At 32.1% G+C, this 20000-nt stretch overlaps 1 protein-coding gene across 1 annotated transcript in view; it reads right to left on the bottom strand.

Moving 5' to 3' along the window:
• LOC135218854 (uncharacterized) overlaps positions 1 to 20000 on the bottom strand; it is a 473700-nt gene that overhangs the window by 299286 nt on the left and 154414 nt on the right. The gene's annotated exons all lie outside the window — the stretch shown is intronic.

The raw sequence follows: 20000 nt of genomic DNA, 5'->3' as shown, positions 1-20000 counted from the left end.
TGCCGGGGCATTATCCATGATCAGAAGGCACCGCAGGGGTAGCTTGTTCTCTGTTATTGTACTGACTCACGGTCGGCGCAAACACTTCATCAATCCACTCCATAAACAAGTTCCGTGTCACCCATGCTTTTGTATTGGCCCTCCACATTACAGGCAGTCTGGCCTTATTTACGTTGTGCTGCTTAAAGGCACGCGGGTTATTTGAATGGTAGACAGTAGCGGCTTTAGTTTCAAGTCGCCACTTGCGTTTGAGCACTAACAAAAGCGTAAGCCTATCCTTCATTGGCTTGTGCCTGGGAGCGCCTTCTCTTCTGGGTGATAAATGTCCTGTTGGGCATCTTCTTCCAGAAGAGGCCCGTTTCATCACAATTGAAAATCTGTTGAGCGACGTATCCTTCGGCCTCCACGAACTCGGCAAACTCAGTCACGAATGCCTCAGCAGCAGCCTTGTCTGTGCTAGCAGCCTCACCATGCCTAATTACAGAGTGAATTCCAGTTCTCTTCTTGAAGTTATCAAACCACCCTTTACTAGCCTTAAAATCATCTGCGTGGCACTAGTAGAAGGAGTTTCCTTCAGCAAACTCTGATACACTTGCCGAGCTTTCTCGCAGATGATCGGCTCGTTTACACTATCACCTGCCATCTGTTTCTCATGTACCCACTTCAAAATTATTTTTTTCTGCCTCTTCGAGGGTTTGCGATCTCTCTTGGTTTAGTTCTGTCACTCCCTTCGCAACATTTGCTTCTTTAATGGCATCCTTGTTTTTCAGAATTGTCGAAATTGTCGACTTGGCCATCTTGTACTCACTTGCGATATCAGGTCACGCGAACACCACGTTCAAACTTTTTCTATAATTTCTTTCTTTATTTCAATGGTTATCTTCCTCTGCACCCTCTTCTCACCATCACTCTTCACTTTCTTACTTTCACCACCACTCTTCACTTTCTTAGGGCCCATTATGAAGAAAATCACAAGTTTTAGCGCAAAAAATGCTAAGCGAATTGACGAACGTCTTGTACACAATGAGATGAGACAAAGAGCGATGCGTGGGTGACGCCGTGCGTGGGCGCTGGAGGATGGCTGGTCCCATGGCAACTCAAACGCGCTCACGTGTGCTGGGCGATTTCGCGCATTTTTCAAATGTTTTGTGTCTAAAATTAGTTTGTGAAACAAAGTGAATTGTTATTTTCCAGAAATTTCCAGCATTTTTCAAATGTTCATGTCTCAAAATTAGTTCATGACCCAACAGAATTTTTATTTTCCGCATTTTTTTTTGTTCGTATCTCAAAGTTAGTTCGTAAGTCAAGGGTGAAATTTTACCTATAATTTTGGTCGGGGATCGAGTTGTACGTGGGTCAATGGCCGTTCGTGAGTCAAGGGTCTACTGTATATATATATTAATAATATATATATATATATATAGGTATATATATATATATATATATATATATATATATATATATATAAGATATATATATATATAGTATGCGAAGCCAGTACTATGTTGTACCTCTACATAATGGGGATACAATCCACAATGAAGTAAAATCCTCTTGTAGTTTAAAATATATATCTCTAGTACAGGATTAAAGCTTTCGACCATCAACTGTGGTCTTGTTCACTAAAATGTGATATGACCTCAATAAAATGTGATATGTCACCTCAAGGAACTAACAAGTAAGAGCACAAACATCTGAAAAAAAAAAAAAACAACGGTTAGGTAACAAGCTAGAAAACAACGGGAGTAACAAGCTAGTTTAGTATTATGAATGAATCAGGCGGTTCGAGCCCTCGTTCTTTCCTGAATTCAGGCAAAGAACGAGGGCTCAACTGCCTGATCATTCTAATATAAACTAGCTTGTTACCTATACGTTGTTTTTTTTTTTTTTTTTTTTTTTTTTTTTTTCAAATGTTTGTGCCCTTACTTGTTAGTTCCTTGAGGTGACATATCACATTTTAGTGAACAAGACCACATTTTGTGGTCGAAAGCTTTAATCCTGTACTAGAGATATATATATTAAACTACAAGAGGATTTTACTTCATTGCGGTTTGTATCCCCATATATATATTATAATATATATTATATATATTAGTTTTATAATATATTAATATATATATATAATATATATATCCATATTATATATATAGATATTATATATATATATATTATAATATATATATATATATAGATTATAGATATATATATATGATATTATATATATATATATATATATATCTATAATAAAATATATATATATATCTATATATATATATATATATATATAGATATATATATATATATATATATATATATATATAATATAGAATATTATATATATATATGATAATATATATATATATATATATATATATATAATATATATAGTATATATATAGATATAGAGATATAGATATAGATATATATATACTATATATATATATATATAGGAATATATTAATAATATTATATATAGATATATATATAGATATATATATAATATATATATATACTATATATATATATTTATATATATATAATATAATATATATATATGTATAGATATAGATATACATTATAAAAGATAGATAGATATATATATCTATATAGATATAGATATAGATATATATATCTATATATATATATATATATATATTATAGATAGCTATATATTATTATACTATATATATATTATAGATATATATATATATATATATGATATAGATATATATAGATATATATATTTATATATATATATATATATATAGATATATATATATATATAATAGAATATAGATATAGATATCTATATATTATAGATATAGATTATATATAGATATTATATAGATATATAGATATTATATAGATATATAGAGATATATATATATATATATAATATATATATTAATATAATATATATATATATATTATGTATAGATATAGATTATAACAATTATAAAGATATAGATAGATTATATATTATATATATAATTAATAATATATATAATTATATATATATTTAACAATTAATATATTAATATATAATAATATTATATATATATAATATTATAATATATTATTATAATATAATAAGTTTATATTAAATATATAATTAATATTTAATAATAATATATATATTTAATTTTATAATCATATATATATATATCATATATAAAATATTATATTATAGATAGATATAGCTATAGATATATATATATATGATATAAGATATATATATATATATATAGATATATAGATATATATAGATATATAGATATTATAAAATATATATATCTATATATATACTATATATATATATATAGATATAATCTTTATATTATTAACAAAGTAAATGCCACGAAGGAAACGAAGGAGTCTGCAAGATCTTTCGACTTTAAAAGTCCTTTACTGAGCAGATACTTTTATCTGCTCAGTAAAGGACTTTTAAAGTCGAAAGATCTTGCAGACTCCTTCGTTTCCTTTGTGGCATTTATCTTTAATTATATATTATATATATATATATATATATATATATATATATATATATATATATATATATATATATATATTCATATATATATATATATATATATATATATATATATATATATATATATATATATATATAGATAATATATATATATATATATAGATATATATATTAGATATATATATATATATATATATATATATATATATATATATATATATATATTATATATATATATATATATATATATATATATATATATATATATATAGAGCACCTAAAGCATTAAAAGTAAGGTTTTCTTAGGATTTTTTACAATGTTCCTGCTTACGTCGATTTTCGGCTTACGACGCGTCTCAAGAACGGAACCCCCGTCGCAACCTGGGGACGTTCCTGTATATATTATTGAATGTGTGTAAAACTTAATCACTTTCACAGTTGGTGTGCATTAATACAATTAATATCAGGACCTTATTTAAAGAGGATGGTATGTAGCAAAGATTTTTATTCATTAATGTTAAAAGTTTTCAAAGACTTTGCAGTTATTGGTCTGATTTCATGGTTACCAGACAATGACAGCAGAAAAGTCCTTGTAACCTTATAACTTTATTGAAAAAAATCTTCAATTCATAGCATCACATTTTCTTTGTTAATTGATAATGAGTAATGTACTGTATAGTATAATTTTCTAGGATTTTTTTTTTTATACTACATACTGTCTACAGCATTTTCTGACTTTGACATGCTTTACACAAATAGATGGATTCTTGTGAATATGGAAGTCACTACTTTTATTAATGTTTTTACGTGGTCAAAAATGATAGTTTGAGTAATATATTGCAATATGAAATAAGCAGAGCTGTTGCTTAGATGGGGTTGCAGCAAGCCAAAGTGAAAGAAGTTAATGTTGGAATGTCCTAGACATTCACTGTTTCTCTGTCTGGTTGCCATAAAACATTTTTAATTAGGCGTATAATCTGTTGTTTAGTTACTAACTTCACTTGTCATAAGTTTTGAGCTCTACCACTGGTATTTGTTTTATAAATTTTATGAGGTTTGTTTTAACTTTTTATCAGTAGTACTAGTTTAATTAAGATTTGTTGTCTTTTGGCAAACATGCTTATAGTGTCCCAATGCTGATGTGAACTTATATAAGAAAGAGTTTAAAGCATACATATGGAGGTTTTTTTTTTTTTTATAGCATAGCCACTATTTGTCCTCAAGGAGTTACACTCAAGGTCCCCCCTGAGCTCTTTCCAAAATCCGTAAGTGGATCAGTTTGCCACATGCAAGATCATCAACTTCGTGTTTGTCTCTCTGAACCTGGACATTCAGGCAGTAGAGAGGCATTCCTACAACGCTGAAACAAATAGAGGACAATATACCTTTTTCATTCATTGTCCTAAATTTCAAAAGCTTTGAACAATCTACTAGATTTCACGGAACCACTTGCTCAGTAGCCCTAAATTAGCCAAACAGTGTATGGTTGGTTATTTCTTTAACAGCGGGGGAAAGAATAGATTCCATTGATGTCAATTGTTCTATCCCAGACGAAATGGAAGTCGTTTACGTTTCTTCCTATCTGAGCTGTAGGTCGTAGTTGGAAGAGTTGGTTGCATATTAGCCTACTGATCTGGTAGCCCTAGTTCACTCCCATCTGCAGCCAGTGGTGGAATCGGAGGAATGTATTTGTGGCCATTAGAAATCCATTTCTTGATATAATGTGGTACAGATCCCACAATAAACTGTAGGTCCTGTTTCTAAGTAACCAATTGTTTCCTACTCAAATTTGAAATGTAGTGTACCATGTAGATTATATGCCTAGCATTGCTAGGATACGTAGCAAAAACCATGCACTTCATCTATCCAACTTACAAATCTGTATGGAAATCTCTTTAACAGTTTTACATTTTAATATCTTTTGAGGTGAAGTGCCTCACTATTTCAACAGTCATGGCATGCAAGGCAGCATTGGCAGAACCTTTGCCTTATGGTTTGGAATATATTCAGGTATAGAAATTGTTAATTCCTTTCTCCTGTCTTTGACACTGCAACGATCAGCTCCTTCATCCTGTCATTGCCCTCAGTAAAACTTTAATCACTTTCACAGTTGGTGTGCATTAATACAATTAATATCAGGACCTTATTTAAAGAGGATGGTATGTAGCAAAGATTTTTATTCATTAATGTTAAAAGTTTTCAAAGACTTTGCAGTTATTGGTCTGATTTCATGGTTACCAGACAATGACAGCAGAAAAGTCCTTGTAACCTTATAACTTTATTGAAAAAAATCTTCAATTCATAGCATCACATTTTCTTTGTTAATTGATAATGAGTAATGTACTGTATAGTATAATTTTCTAGGATTTTTTTTTTTTTATACTACATACTGTCTACAGCATTTTCTGACTTTGACATGCTTTACACAAATAGATGGATTCTTGTGAATATGGAAGTCACTACTTTTATTAATGTTTTTACGTGGTCAAAAATGATAGTTTGAGTAATATATTGCAATATGAAATAAGCAGAGCTGTTGCTTAGATGGGGTTGCAGCAAGCCAAAGTGAAAGAAGTTAATGTTGGAATGTCCTAGACAATTCACTGTTTCTCTGTCTGGTTGCCATAAAACATTTTAATTAGGCGTATAATCTGTTGTTTAGTTACTAACTTCACTTGTCATAAGTTTTGAGCTCTACCACTGGTATTTTGTTTTTTTTATAAATTTTATGAGGTTTTAACTTTTATCAGTAGTACTAGTTTAATTAAGATTTGTTGTCTTTTGGCAAACATGCTTATAGTGTCCCAATGCTGATGTGAACTTATATAAGAAGAGTTTAAAGCATACATATGGAGGGTTTTTTTTTTTATAGCATAGCCACTATTTGTCCTCAAAGGAGTTACACTCAAGGTCCCCCCTGAGCTCTTTCCAAAATCCGTAAGTGGATCAGTTTGCCACATGCAAGATCATCAACTTCGTGTTTGTCTCTCTGAACCTGGACATTCAGGCAGTAGAGAGGCATTCCTACAACGCTGAAACAAATAGAGGACAATATACCTTTTTCATTCATTGTCCTAAATTTCAAAAGCTTTAAACAATCTACTAGATTTCAACGGAACCACTTGCTCAGTAGCCCTAAATTAGCCAAACAGTGTATGGTTGGTTATTTCTTTAACAGCGGGGGAAAGAATAGATTCCATTGATGTCAATTGTTCTATCCCAGACGAAATGGAAGTCGTTTACGTTTCTTCCTAGAGCTGTAGGTCGTAGTTGGAAGAGTTGGTTGCATATTAGCCTACTGATCTGGTAGCCCTAGTTCACTCCCATCTGCAGCCAGTGTGGAATCGGAGGAATGTATTTGTGGCCATTAGAAATCCATTTCTTGATATAATGTGGTACAGATCCCACAATAAACTGTAGGTCCTGTTTCTAAGTAACCAATTGTTTCCTACTCAAATTTGAAATGTAGTGTACCATGTAGATTATATGCCTAGCATTGCTAGGATACGTAGCAAAAACCATGCACTTCATCTATCCAACTTACAAATCTGTATGGAAATCTCTTTAAACAGTTTTACATTTTAATATCTTTTGAGGTGAAGTGCCTCACTATTTCAACAGTCATGGCATGCAAGGCAGCATTGGCAGAACCTTTGCCTTATGGTTTGGAATATATTCAGGTATAGAAATTGTTAATTCCTTTCTCCTGTCTTTGACACTGCAACGATCAGCTCCTTCATCCTGTCATTGCCCTCAGTTCATGAGCCCAACACAACTACAACTCATATGCTGCAAAAGGCAGTCTTCTTGACTGCTTTGGCATTGGGACTTGGATTAGCTGACTGGGCTCTCTCTTAGACAAGTACAACATTGCACCACTCATACACTCAGTTATCATTTACTGTTGTCTCCTGGCCTGTCATTCCTGGCCAAGAATAAGCACCTTTTTCATGGGAAATCCCCTTTTCTGATGAAGGAACTCAGTATCTCATATAAAAGTTTTGCCCCGTTAAGCACTCAATTCAATGTTTACCTAGACGTCACAGCCAACATCCCAGGTGGTCCTATTTTTCTTACACCCTGGCACAAACAAACCACTCTATATGGGCTAAGAATTATTTTAATTGCTCTCATTAAGAGGGGAGACCCTCAGGCCTTTCCTAAGTTGCATGACCTCCAAAAGGTGAGTGCATTGTTAACTTTCTTCAGACATATTTCCTTCGAAGAAGTCTCCGAGTGATTCCTGTGACCAGACCCAACATAATTAGCCAAGTCACTGTAGAACCACAATGGATGATACTTTTCGAATCGTGTGTCTCCGTTCTTTATTGCCAGACTTGAATGGGTACTTTAACAAAAGAAAACAGTTGATAACCTGTGACTTTACATCGAATAAAAATTCTTGAAAACTCTGTTGCCATGAGAGTGGTGGTCATTCTGAGATATTGCTGAGAAACTTCAGTAATCCCACAGCCAGACCCAACATAATTACGTAAGCCATCTTTGAACCACAAAGAATAATACATACATATATTGGTTCGTGTGTTGTTTCCTTTTCTTTATTTTCAAGCCCTATGGGTGTCCAGAATAAAGAAAATGGTTAATAATCTATGACTATATCTCAGACCAAAAATTGATCTGGGTTGTTGGGATTTATTTTATTAGGCACCAAGCTATTTTGTCACCCGTCAATTTCTTTTATAAGCTCCTTTGAGGATGAACATGGCTACTCTTATAAAAAAAAAAACAAATGTTGACATAGGAATAACTTATTTTTGGGAGCTGCTGAGTCCTCAGACTGGCCCACTTTCCATAACAGAAAGGCATGGGACTGGGATGAATATTTATCTTGCAGACCTGGTGTGTAATGAAGAAAGCAGATATATGCTGTTTTCACGTCTTGTGTGAGTGAGACCTAGTTAGAGCCAAGGTAGCTGTTGTAGGGCAGGAATTAGTGTGTGTCTGTTTTGAGTCCTTTGTATTCTTGTCACTGTGCCAACAATCACTATTTTGGCTGAGACCATTAATTACTATGAGAATTTTTTGTAATTGGTTCGGACTCCTGATGCATCTCTGGGGAGACCATGAGAGTGTAACTATTTTGATGACTTACAGCAGACAGCAAAATAGGTGTTTCCAAGTCAAAACCTGATTTGTTGATTTACTTTGCATTCTTATCAATGTGACAAGAAAACACTGGTGTACTAAGCTGGATTAACAGCCTGTATCAGTTACTCCATTGCATTTTTGCGCTGTCATGTACTGAAAAGGCAAATGTTTTACATAGGAAAACAGGAAAGGAGTAAAATTGTAATAGGGATTAATTAGTTCCTATAAGAATACAAACCAGCATCTTTTATATGGATGTAACTTCTGCAAAACCTGGCCTTGTCCTTGAAACTTGGCAACAAGGTAGTAAACTATCAGCAGATGAGGATGGGAGCCTACCCTCTCACTCAACTATCAGGTCATTTTTTTCTTTAGCTGCAGTTGTTTAGTTGTCTTCCTGCTGCTGGACTTATGTCGTAGCTATTGCTGTTGGAATTTTGTACCTTTCCCATTTTCTGATGACAACATATGAGTTTCCTATGGTAATGATTATGGTTGTGGTTCAAATGACAGTTGCCTGATTCCTCTCTTGTGAGGATCTATGATCAGTAAAGGTGACCAGCATGTTTGGAAACACTTTTGAATTGCAGATCTCATAAAGATATCTCCTCTCCATCCTCCCCTTCAGGTGGATGGAACTTTGCTAAATGAGTCTGAAACTTTAAATAGTCTATGTGTAACTTGATTCACATCTTACTTTTGAGAAACACTTAATGAAAGTTTCTGCAAATGCCGTTCAAAAATTAGTGTTATTCATTAGGCCTCCGACATTTATAACTGATAAAATCAGTGCAACCTATTTAGGTCATTTGTGCTTCCTTTACTATAATACTTTTCTCCGGTGTGGCTGTCTGCTGCTCTTTAGATAGAATGGTTCATGGTGGTAGGTTTCTGTTAATTAGTAGTAGCAGTTATGATGGACCATCAACAGATGGTCTCTTGTTTGTCACTTTTTGATGACTCATAGTATTTTAACATAGATCCATAATAACCCTTTACATTCTGAGAGATACCAGATTCACTGAACAGCAGTGCCAATTTGCAGTAAATGGGCTTCGCTGTCAAACTTCTCAGTTCCCTCAATTCCATAGGTCCTTTATTCATCACAGCGTTCAACTGTGGAACAGCCTTCCAGTGGATGTTCAATTGGAACTTCAGAAGTTCAAGAGAAGATGCAATGCATTACTACCCTACTATTATTCTCCTTGCATTTTGATACATTTTTATTTATGAACTCATTAATTTATTTTCTTTAATAATGAGAAGTGAAATCTCTTCTTTCAGTATTTCTCTTTACCCCCTTCATGCTTCTTCCTAATGAACACCATATTCTTTGGAAGCTTGTTCCATATGAATAGGTTTTAGTCATCTGAAAAATAATATAATAATAATAATAATAACGCAGCTAAATTCTACCACAAGTTATTACTAAACTTCAGTGACCTGACCACCTTTCACCAAAGATTTTTCCTGTATAATAGAAAAATATAAATCTGTAATATGTAATTTGCATTTAGTAACTAAATACTACTGTATAGCACATACTGTACAGTTTTGTTCTCTCATTGGCATACAGCACTTTGCAGACATCATCTCTGCTGCAGTGGTTGGAGTTTTACTCTTTCTCTCATAACTTGAAGATGATACTGCCTCTAGCAATAGTGCTATTTTTTAGATAAAGAATAATTTTGGTACCAAGAAGCTTCTCAAGGAAATTAGCATTCACCTGCCTTAAGAACTTCTTGGAAAACCTGATGGCTATGAATGTTGATGTTATCTACCATTAGCATCTTTAAGGATAATTTTTATCCAAATCCCATAGACTACCACTTGTGTAGCCAACTTAATACTGTAATACTGCGTACTGGTATTTGTACCCTTACCATTATTTTTATTTTTACTACCTTTTTTTTGTTATTAAAATAACACCTCATAAACTGGCACCTTGGATTGCTGATTGCCTAACTTTGACAGTAGTGTGTAGTGCTTAAATCCATACATCAATCCAGGAGACATCAGGCGCACTCACATTGATGCATTAGAGAATAGACATAAATACCTTGAAATTACACACATCAAAGCACTTCCTGTGTGTATGCTTGCATTTCTCTCACTTCTGTCAAACGTCTTTTTTTTCTTAAAGAATAATGCAGAGAATGCAAGGTAGCAAAAGGCAAGCAAACACACATTGAGTGGGTAGTTAGCCTTAACACTAGGGACTTTTGTACGTGTGCACATATAAAGGCTGAAAAATTTACTGTATTTATTACCTCTGCTTACTGAATTCAGTACAATATTTTACTGCATTAGATGAAAGTTTTTCAAATGTAAGTGCATGGTTTACTTGATGCAGTATTAAAATATTAATTCACAATTACATTACATTGCCTTAAAGAATTTACTCACAAATGCTTCTTAACTCAAAAAGGACAACTAGTAAATGGATTTCCTTGCTGTATCTTTCTACACATTTGATAACCTTTGATTACCCAGTCTGTTCCCAAGTACTAAGTAAAGATTATGTAGGCTATGTTAGTTGGTACATAAAATCAATAATTATTGGAATTATCATACCAAAAGCTCACCATTACGAAAAAGTACTGTATTCCCTTAGAAAAAATACAAATGTCAACAATTTTCTCAGCACCTGTGACACCACACCAGGAGAGTAATACCCGTTGGAAGTAGGTCCCCATGAATGTATTCCTTTAACATTGAAAAGAGCCTCAATATTAAGGATAACTGGGGCACTGTCGATATCACAAAACCATTTGATTTGATTAAAAAATACTGCAAAGGAAATATACTGTCTTTTGTAAACATCAAGGCTCGTAAGTCAAGCACAATTGGGAACTACAATCACATGTTTCGTAAAAAGAAGTTAGGCTAACCCCATTTACCCCTTCTGTAACTTCAAATTGTCTGTCAATGTTAAAAAGGTCATTGCATAATAAGTTTCAGTAACAAAATTTAATATTATTCCCTTAATGCTAATTCTCACTATTAAAAAATAAAATAGCATGGCAATTACAGTGTAGCCTAGTGATCTACTCTGAACTTCTTGACTTTCAAGAAGCATACTGGCTCCCAATTTGAATAGATATAAGCTTGCCCATTAAAATTTTAAGGAACTAAAACTTGTCACTGCATTATAAAACTAAGTACTTAGCTTGATTGGTGGTAAGAGGAGTGAGACATGCGTAGTCAAGCATGATTTTTGGAGCACAACCTAGGGTCCAGTGAACACTTGGACAAACTACAGATGGCTGAGTTTTGCTGTTGTCACATCTGTGTGAGTGAGATGTAGAAAGCCAATGTAGTTGTTGTAGGAAAGGAGATAGAGCCCTCCTGCCTTAAGTCCATTATAGTCTATACCACTGTGCCAACAAGCATTATTCTGACTGAGACCAGCTTTAATAGGATTCTTTGCAATTGGTTGGTCTGTCCTATGGAGCCCAGTAGGAGGACCAGAGAGTGTAACACTTTTGAGGACAAACAGCAGCTACATTATCAAAAACAAACTTTAGGTGACTGCCCAGACTTTGGATAGTAAAGCTTGGAAACAAGGTAGTTATCCTTGTGTTTTCCAGCCATTAAGTTTGTGAAGAGCTGGTTATTAACCCTTAAACGCCGAAGCGGTAAAATAAAAATTGTCTCCCGTGTGCCGGAGGGGTTTCGGAGTGAGCGCGGAAGCGGAAAAAATATTTTTTTCAAAAAATCACAGCGCGCTTAGTTTTCAAGATTAAGAGTTCATTTTGGCTCCTTTTTTGCCTGAATTTTAGTATGCAACCATCAGAATTAAAAAAATTATAATTATCATATATAAATAATGCGATATAAGATAGCGCAAAAACGAAATTTCATATATAATTGTATTCAAATCGCGCTGTGCGCAAAACGATTAAAGGTAACAAGTTACTTTTTGTTTGTTGTAATGTACACTAAATTGCGATCCTTTTGGTATATAACACATTGTAAAACGATAAAAGCAACACAGAGAAAATATTATCACAAAATGATGCATGAATTCGTAACACGCAGACATAAAAAAATAATTTTTTTAAAAATTCACCATAAATCGAAATATTGTTATAGAGACTTCAAATTTGTTTCAAGATGAAGATAAATGATGGAATATTACGATACTGTAAGAGTTTTAGCTTACAATTGCAGTTTTCGACCATTTCTGACGAGTTAAAGATGACCAAATGTCGAAATTTTTTTATAAATTTTTTTTTATATGCAAAGATTTCAAAAATGAGAAATGCTACAACCTTCAAATATTTTTTGTTGTATTTTGCATGTTTTTGCGCACATTTTCATATATGAAACTCTATAAAAAGCCTAATATGAAAAGGCACAAATATTAGGAGAATGTGACCTACGCATTTCAGAGATTTTCGGCCGAGAATCAGCGCGCGGAGGGAATAGAGATTTTTTTTAAAATTCACCAAATCTAAATATTGTTCTAGAGACTTCCAATTTGCTTTAAAGTGAAGATAAATGATTGAATATTACTAGACTGTAAGATTTTTATCTTACAAATGCGTTTTTCGACCATTTCGGTTGAGTCAAAGTTGACCGATCGTAGTTTTTTCCTATTTATCGTACTTTTTATGCAAATATTTCAAATATGAGAAATGCTACAACCTTCAAATATTTTTTGTTGTATTCTGCATGTTTTTGCGCACATTTTCATATATAAAACTCTATAAAAAGCCTAATATGAAAGGCACAAATATTAGGCGAATGGTACCTCCGCATTTTGGAGATTTGCTGCCGAGAATCGGCGCTGAGGGAATAATAAAATACTTTTTTTCAAAAATTCACCATAAATCTAAATATTATCCTAGAGACTTCCAATTTGTTTTAAAGTGAAGATAAATGATTGAACATTACAAGACTGTAAGATATTTATGTACAAATGTGTTTTTCAACCATTTCGGTTGAGTCAAAGTTGACCGATTGTAGTTTTTTTTTTCCTATTTATCGTACTTTTTATGCCAAATATTTCAAAAAATGAGAAATGCTACAACCTTCAAATATTTTTTGTTGTATTTTACATGTTTTTGCGCACATTTCATATATAAAACTCTATAAAAAGCCTAATATGAAAAGGCACAAAATATTAGGAGAATGTGACCTACGCATTTCAGAGATTTTCGGCCGAGAATCGGCGCGCGGAGGGAATAAAATAGTTTTTTTCAAAAATTCACCATAAATCTAAATATTGTTCTAGAGACTTCCAATTTGTTTTAAAGTGAAGATAAATGATTGAATATTACTAGACTGTAAGATTTTTATATTACAAATGCGTTTTTCGACCATTTCGGTTGAGTCAAAGTTGACCGATCGTAGTTTTTTTTTTTCCTATTTATCTTACTTTTTATGCAAATATTTCAAAAATGAAAAATGCTACAACCTTCAAATATTTTTAGTTGTATTTTGCATGTTTTTGCGCACATTTTCATATATGAAACTCTATAAAAAGCCTAATATGAAAAGGCACAAATATTAGGAGAATGTGACCTACGACATTTCGGAGATTTTCGGCGAGAATCGGCGCGCGGAGGGAAAAAAAATAGTTTTTTTCAAAAATTCACCATAAATCTAAATATTGTTTTAAAGACTTCCAATTTGTTTTAAAGTGAAGATAAATGATTGAATATTACTAGAGTGTAAGATTTTTATGTTACAAATGTTTTTCAACCATTTCGGTTGAGTCAAAGTTGACCGATCATTGTTTTTTTTTTTTTTCCTATTTATCTTAATTTTTATGCAAATATTTCAAAATATGCTACAACCTTCAAATATTTTTAGTTGTATTCTGCATGTTTTTGCGCACATTTTCATATATGAAATTCTCTAAAAAGCCTAATATGAAAAGGCACAAATATTAAGAGAATGTAACCTACGCATTTCAGAGATTTTCGTTCGGAGAATCGGCGCACGGAGGGAAGAAAATAGTTTTTTTCAAAAATTCACCATAAATCTAAGTATTGTTCTAGAGACTTCCAATTTGATTTAAAGTGAAGATAAATGATTGAATATTACTTAGACTGTTATGTAATTTGCTTACCAAAAATACCAATATCTATAATATATATATATATATATATATATATATATATATATATATATATATATATATATATATATATATATATATATATATATATATATATATATATTATATATACATAAATATATATAGATATATATAAATATATACATATATATATATATATATATATATTAAATATATATATATATATATATATATATTATACATACATACATACATACAGTATATAATATATATATATTATATAGATAAATGCCACGAAGGAAAAATAAAACGAAGGAGTCTGCGAGATCTTTCGGCTGACAAGCCCTTTACTGAAGCAGCTACTGACAAAAATACGAGGAAAGACAATACAAGAAGGTTCGTATAACTGACAGATAGGGATTATAAAAGGATTAGTGCCTAGAATCCGACACACCTGGAAGATAAGAAACCTTCCCAAACAAGCATAAACAAAGGGTGCAATTAAAGGTTTAAGACAATCATCTTAGATACAATCTCCAGACAATTAAAGGATTATAGGTGACAGCTATACGGAACCTGGTAGACAAAACCATATTCACAAAAAAATGACAGACATACATTACAATAATAAAGTTAATAACTCTAAGGCAACTGATTTTTATTTAAGTCAGTAATTATATATTTGAGGTCATTCTTAAACATGTTACAGATACAAGGGTCTAATGAAAAAAGGCCACGACTAACATTGAAATTACAATGAAAAGTAAGTTGTATTAAAGCAGATTCTAAAAGATTTCGTGATAAGACATCTCTTGACCGTGCAATTACTGAACTGTCAATCCAATTAATTCGGTGGTTGTTTTCACTTAAATGAATAAATAATGCATTAGATTTTGCCCAGTTTTTACAGAGTATTTATGCTGGCTTAGCCTTACTTCTAAGCCCTTGCTCGACTCTCCGAGGTAGAATGAGGGACAATCCATACATGGAATTTTATATATTATGTTGTTGCTTTCTCTGGGGCCATTTTTTATTAACATTCTTTTTAGTGTGTTATTATAGGAAGAAACAAGGTTGACATTAAAAGCTTTTAACAATGGTTTAATGGTTTCAAATCCGTTAAAATAAGGCAAACTGAGAATGTTCTTAGAATTTTCTTTCTGTGTGTTTGTTTTCAGTATAAAACTTTTTGTGGGCTTTATTATAACAAATGTCTAACTATATGTGAAGGATTTATGCTATCCTTCACATATATTAGACATTTGTTTGCGTATTATAGTTAATGATTAATTAATAATTATTTGAAATGAGTACATACGTACTGATTATTTATACATTTTATTGGCATATTCTAAGCTTTTAGCTTCTTGGGTTTAGATGTCAGAATCATAGACAAGGCTACAGTAGCAACCGCTAACATAAGCTAGGCTTATTGCTAAGGGACATATGCTGAAGTCCTAATATATGCAGTAAAAATGGAGTTGAACATTACATGCAGTTGAATATTACTCAAGTATGTACAGTATTTTGCCTTTTTGGAGTCATATTTCTTCCGTCGGATCAGCGTCGTAACCCTAGAACATGTGTTTTAGGCCTGGAAATATAATTTACTGGGGTGTTTTTGGAGGGCTTGGAACGGATTAGCCATTTTACATGTAAAATGTGTTCCAAGATACGAAAACCTCAGGATACGAAGGGCGCCTCGGAACGGATTAATTTCGTATCTCGAGGTACTACTGTATACACAGTTTAGTATTAATCAGTAGATATTGGTTTGCAATATTCTTTCAGTTTCTATCAGTTGGGAACCCATTAACTCTAAATCTTATTTCATCATTAAGGATATAATCCAAGGACATAATCCCAGGTCATACACCATATACAAATATTTAGTTACTTGAAAGTGATCATTGAAATGTCTAGTTCTCTCATCAATTCCCTCCACTGTAGTAGTTTTGCATAACAGAAATAACAGCATATGAATACATCTAGTGTTGGAGTTATGTTAGTGCTTCATAAATACATAACTACTTCATTTACCTTTCATCTTAAACAGAATTCACTTATTTGAATTTCAAAATGTCGATAATTTGAATTTCAAAATGTCGATATAAAGTATACAAATAAAAAGTCATCTCAGGAATTTTCATACAGTAAGGTTTTATATGCTGTGCACCAAGCATGTAACAACTCCCCACCAAATGAATCTAAACTCCTCACCACTTTGCCACTGTAAGTACCATACATTGTGTCTATCAATATAATCAAATAGAAGTAAACATTTGCCATTGCCATCATAAACTGAAGCTTATTGAGAGAGAGAGAGAGAGAGAGAGAGAGAGAGAGAGAGAGAGAGAGAGAGAGAGAGAGAGAGAGAGAGAGAGAATAATTTCTGTTTCCAGTCTTTATTATTATAATTCATTATTCTATAGTATACTATAATTCTGATTTACCTTTTCCATTTTAAAGCATTAATGTATGTAAAGAAAAGCAAAGTACAAGTCCTGGATAAGATAAACATAATGTTTTGGCTGGTTACACATTAAATGCTGTATACTGTACTATATAAAGTTTGGGTATGAATGTACTCTGTGAACAACAGCAGTTGTACATACACTGTATTTGTTGTGGTTTAGGGAGTAAGGGTCATCTAGAGAAGAACCATAGTGCACGTCACATACAAGAGGATGAGTGTAGGATATATATAGTGTAGGATATATATATACAGTGGACCCCCGTATTCACTTTCTCCGGATTCGCGGATTCACGCATTCGCAGATTTCTCTTTGGAACATTTCCCCTCATTATTCATGGAAAAATTTTGTATAAGTGGTATTTTTCTATGAGAAATATCCACAAATTCCTGTTTTTTATAAATTTCATCATAAAATGCACTTTTTTGTGATAAAACTATTAAAAAAAAACAGGTATATAAATGTTTAGTGGGTTTTTCTTGTGTTTTAACCCTCTTACGCCGAAGCGGTAAAAAAAAAATTGTCTCCCCTGTGCCGGAGGTGTTTCAGAGTGAGCGCGGAAGCGGAAAAAAATATTTTTTTCAAAAAATCACATCGCGCTTAGTTTTCAAGATTAATAGTTCATTTTTTTGGCTCCTTTTTTTTTTCATTGGCTGAAGTTTAGTATGCAACCATCAGAAATGAAAAAAATTATCATTACATATATAAATAATGTGATATATGATAGCGCAAAAACGAAATTTCATATATAATTGTATTCAAATCGCGCTGTGCGCAAAACGGTTAAAGGTAACAAGTTACTTTTTTTTGTTGTAATGTACACTAAATTGCGATCATTTTGGTATATAACACATTGTAAAACGATAAAAGCAACACAGAAAATATTATCACAAAATAATGCATGAATTCATAATGCGCGGACGTAAACAAATATTTTTTTTCAAAAATTCACCATAAATCTAAAATAAAATTGTCACCCAGAGACTTCCAATTTCTTTCAAAAATGAAGACAAATAATTGAATATTACTATACTGTAAGAATATTAGCTTACAATTGCAGTTTTCGACCATATCTGACGAGTTAAAGTTAAAACGAATGTCGAATTTTTTTTATATATATATTTTTTTATATGCAATTATTTCGGAAATAAGAAAACAAAAGCTACAACCTTCAACAAATATTTTTTGTTTTATTCTACAGGAAATTGCACACATTTTTATATATAAACTCTATGAAATGCCTAATATGAAACGGAGCAAATATTCCGAGAATGGTACGTACGCATTTCGGAGATTTGCGGCGGAGAATCCGCGCGCGGAGGGAAGAAAAGATTTTTTTTAAATTCACCATAAATCTAAATATTTTGCTAGAGACTTCAAATTTGTTTCAAGATGAAGATAAATGACTGAATATTACTAGACTGTAAGAGTTTTAGCTTACAATTGCGTTTTTTTACCATTTCGGTAGAGTCAAAGTTGACCGAACGTGGTTTTTTTCTATTTATCGTGATTTATATGCAAATATTTCAGAAATGAGAAAAGCTACAACCTTCAATTATTTTTTGTTGTATTCTACATAAAATTTCGCACATTTTCATATATAAAACTTTATGTAACGGCTAATTTAAAATGGTGCAAACATTACCACAATCGCACGTATGATTTTTTTGGAAGAGTACAGCGTGGACGTAAAGAAAATGTTATTTTTTTCATAAATTCACCATAAATCGAAATATTGTGCTAGAGACTTCCAATTTGTTGCAAAATGAAGGTAAATGCTTGAATATTACTAGAATATAAGCGTTTTAGCTTACAATTGTGTTTTTCAAACCATTTCGGTAGAGTCAAAGTTGACCGAAGGTTGAAATTTTGGCAATTATCGTTATTTATATGAAAATATCTCAAAACTGATAGAAGCTACAACCATGGGTTGTTTTGAGTTGTATTGTGCATGAAATAGCGCACATTTCCATATATAAAACTTTATATAATGGCTAATTTTAAAAATGGTGTGCAAACATTACCACAATCGCATGTATGATTTTTTTCGGAAGAGTTACCGCACGGACGTAAGGAAAAAGTTTTTTCATAAATTCACCATAAATTGAAATATTGTGCTAGAGACTTCCAATTAGTTGCAAAATTAAGTTAAAGGATTGAATATTACTAAAATATAAGATTTTTAGCTTAAAATTGCGTTTTTCGACCATTTCGGTAGTCAAAGTTGACCGAAGGTTGAAATTTTGGCAATTATCGTTATTTATATGAAAATATCTCAAAACTGATAAAAGCTACAATCATGAGTATTTTATTCTTGTATTTTACTTAAAATGCGCACATTTTCATATATAATACTTCATGTAACGGCTAATTTACAATGGTACAAAAATTATGTCAAAGTGACTAAATAATTTCCGATATGTGTCACAGATACTTTTTAGTGCGATAAGAAAGAAATTCGTGCTTGCCCGCCTGCGTAACGATTGTAAAAAAAACAACACCTTGATCCGTGAACTCCCAGCATCCCCCAAGGCGCGTGATTCAAAGTTTTAGGCTGGTAGGACCTATAAGTATTTTTCCGCGAATTTAAAAAAGCACTAGGAGACAAAATAAAAAAATGTCGACGTAAAATACGTCCAGTCGGCGTAAGAGGGTTAACTAACAAAATAGGAGTTTCAACGCATTTTTATAGTGGGGTTTTCTAACTATTCATGGGGGGTTATGGTACACATCCCCTGCGAATTTGGGAGACCACTGTATATATATAGATATATATATATATATATATATATATATATATATATATATATATATATATACGTATATGCAAGTAGTATCCTATAGTACTACTGTGTATTTTTTTGCTATTTTGTTATAA

Source organism: Macrobrachium nipponense, chromosome 1 (assembly GCF_015104395.2).
Source record: "Macrobrachium nipponense isolate FS-2020 chromosome 1, ASM1510439v2, whole genome shotgun sequence".
In the NCBI taxonomy this organism is placed as follows: Eukaryota; Metazoa; Arthropoda; class Malacostraca; order Decapoda; family Palaemonidae; genus Macrobrachium; species Macrobrachium nipponense.
This window is presented reverse-complemented; position numbering and strand designations above follow the sequence as displayed.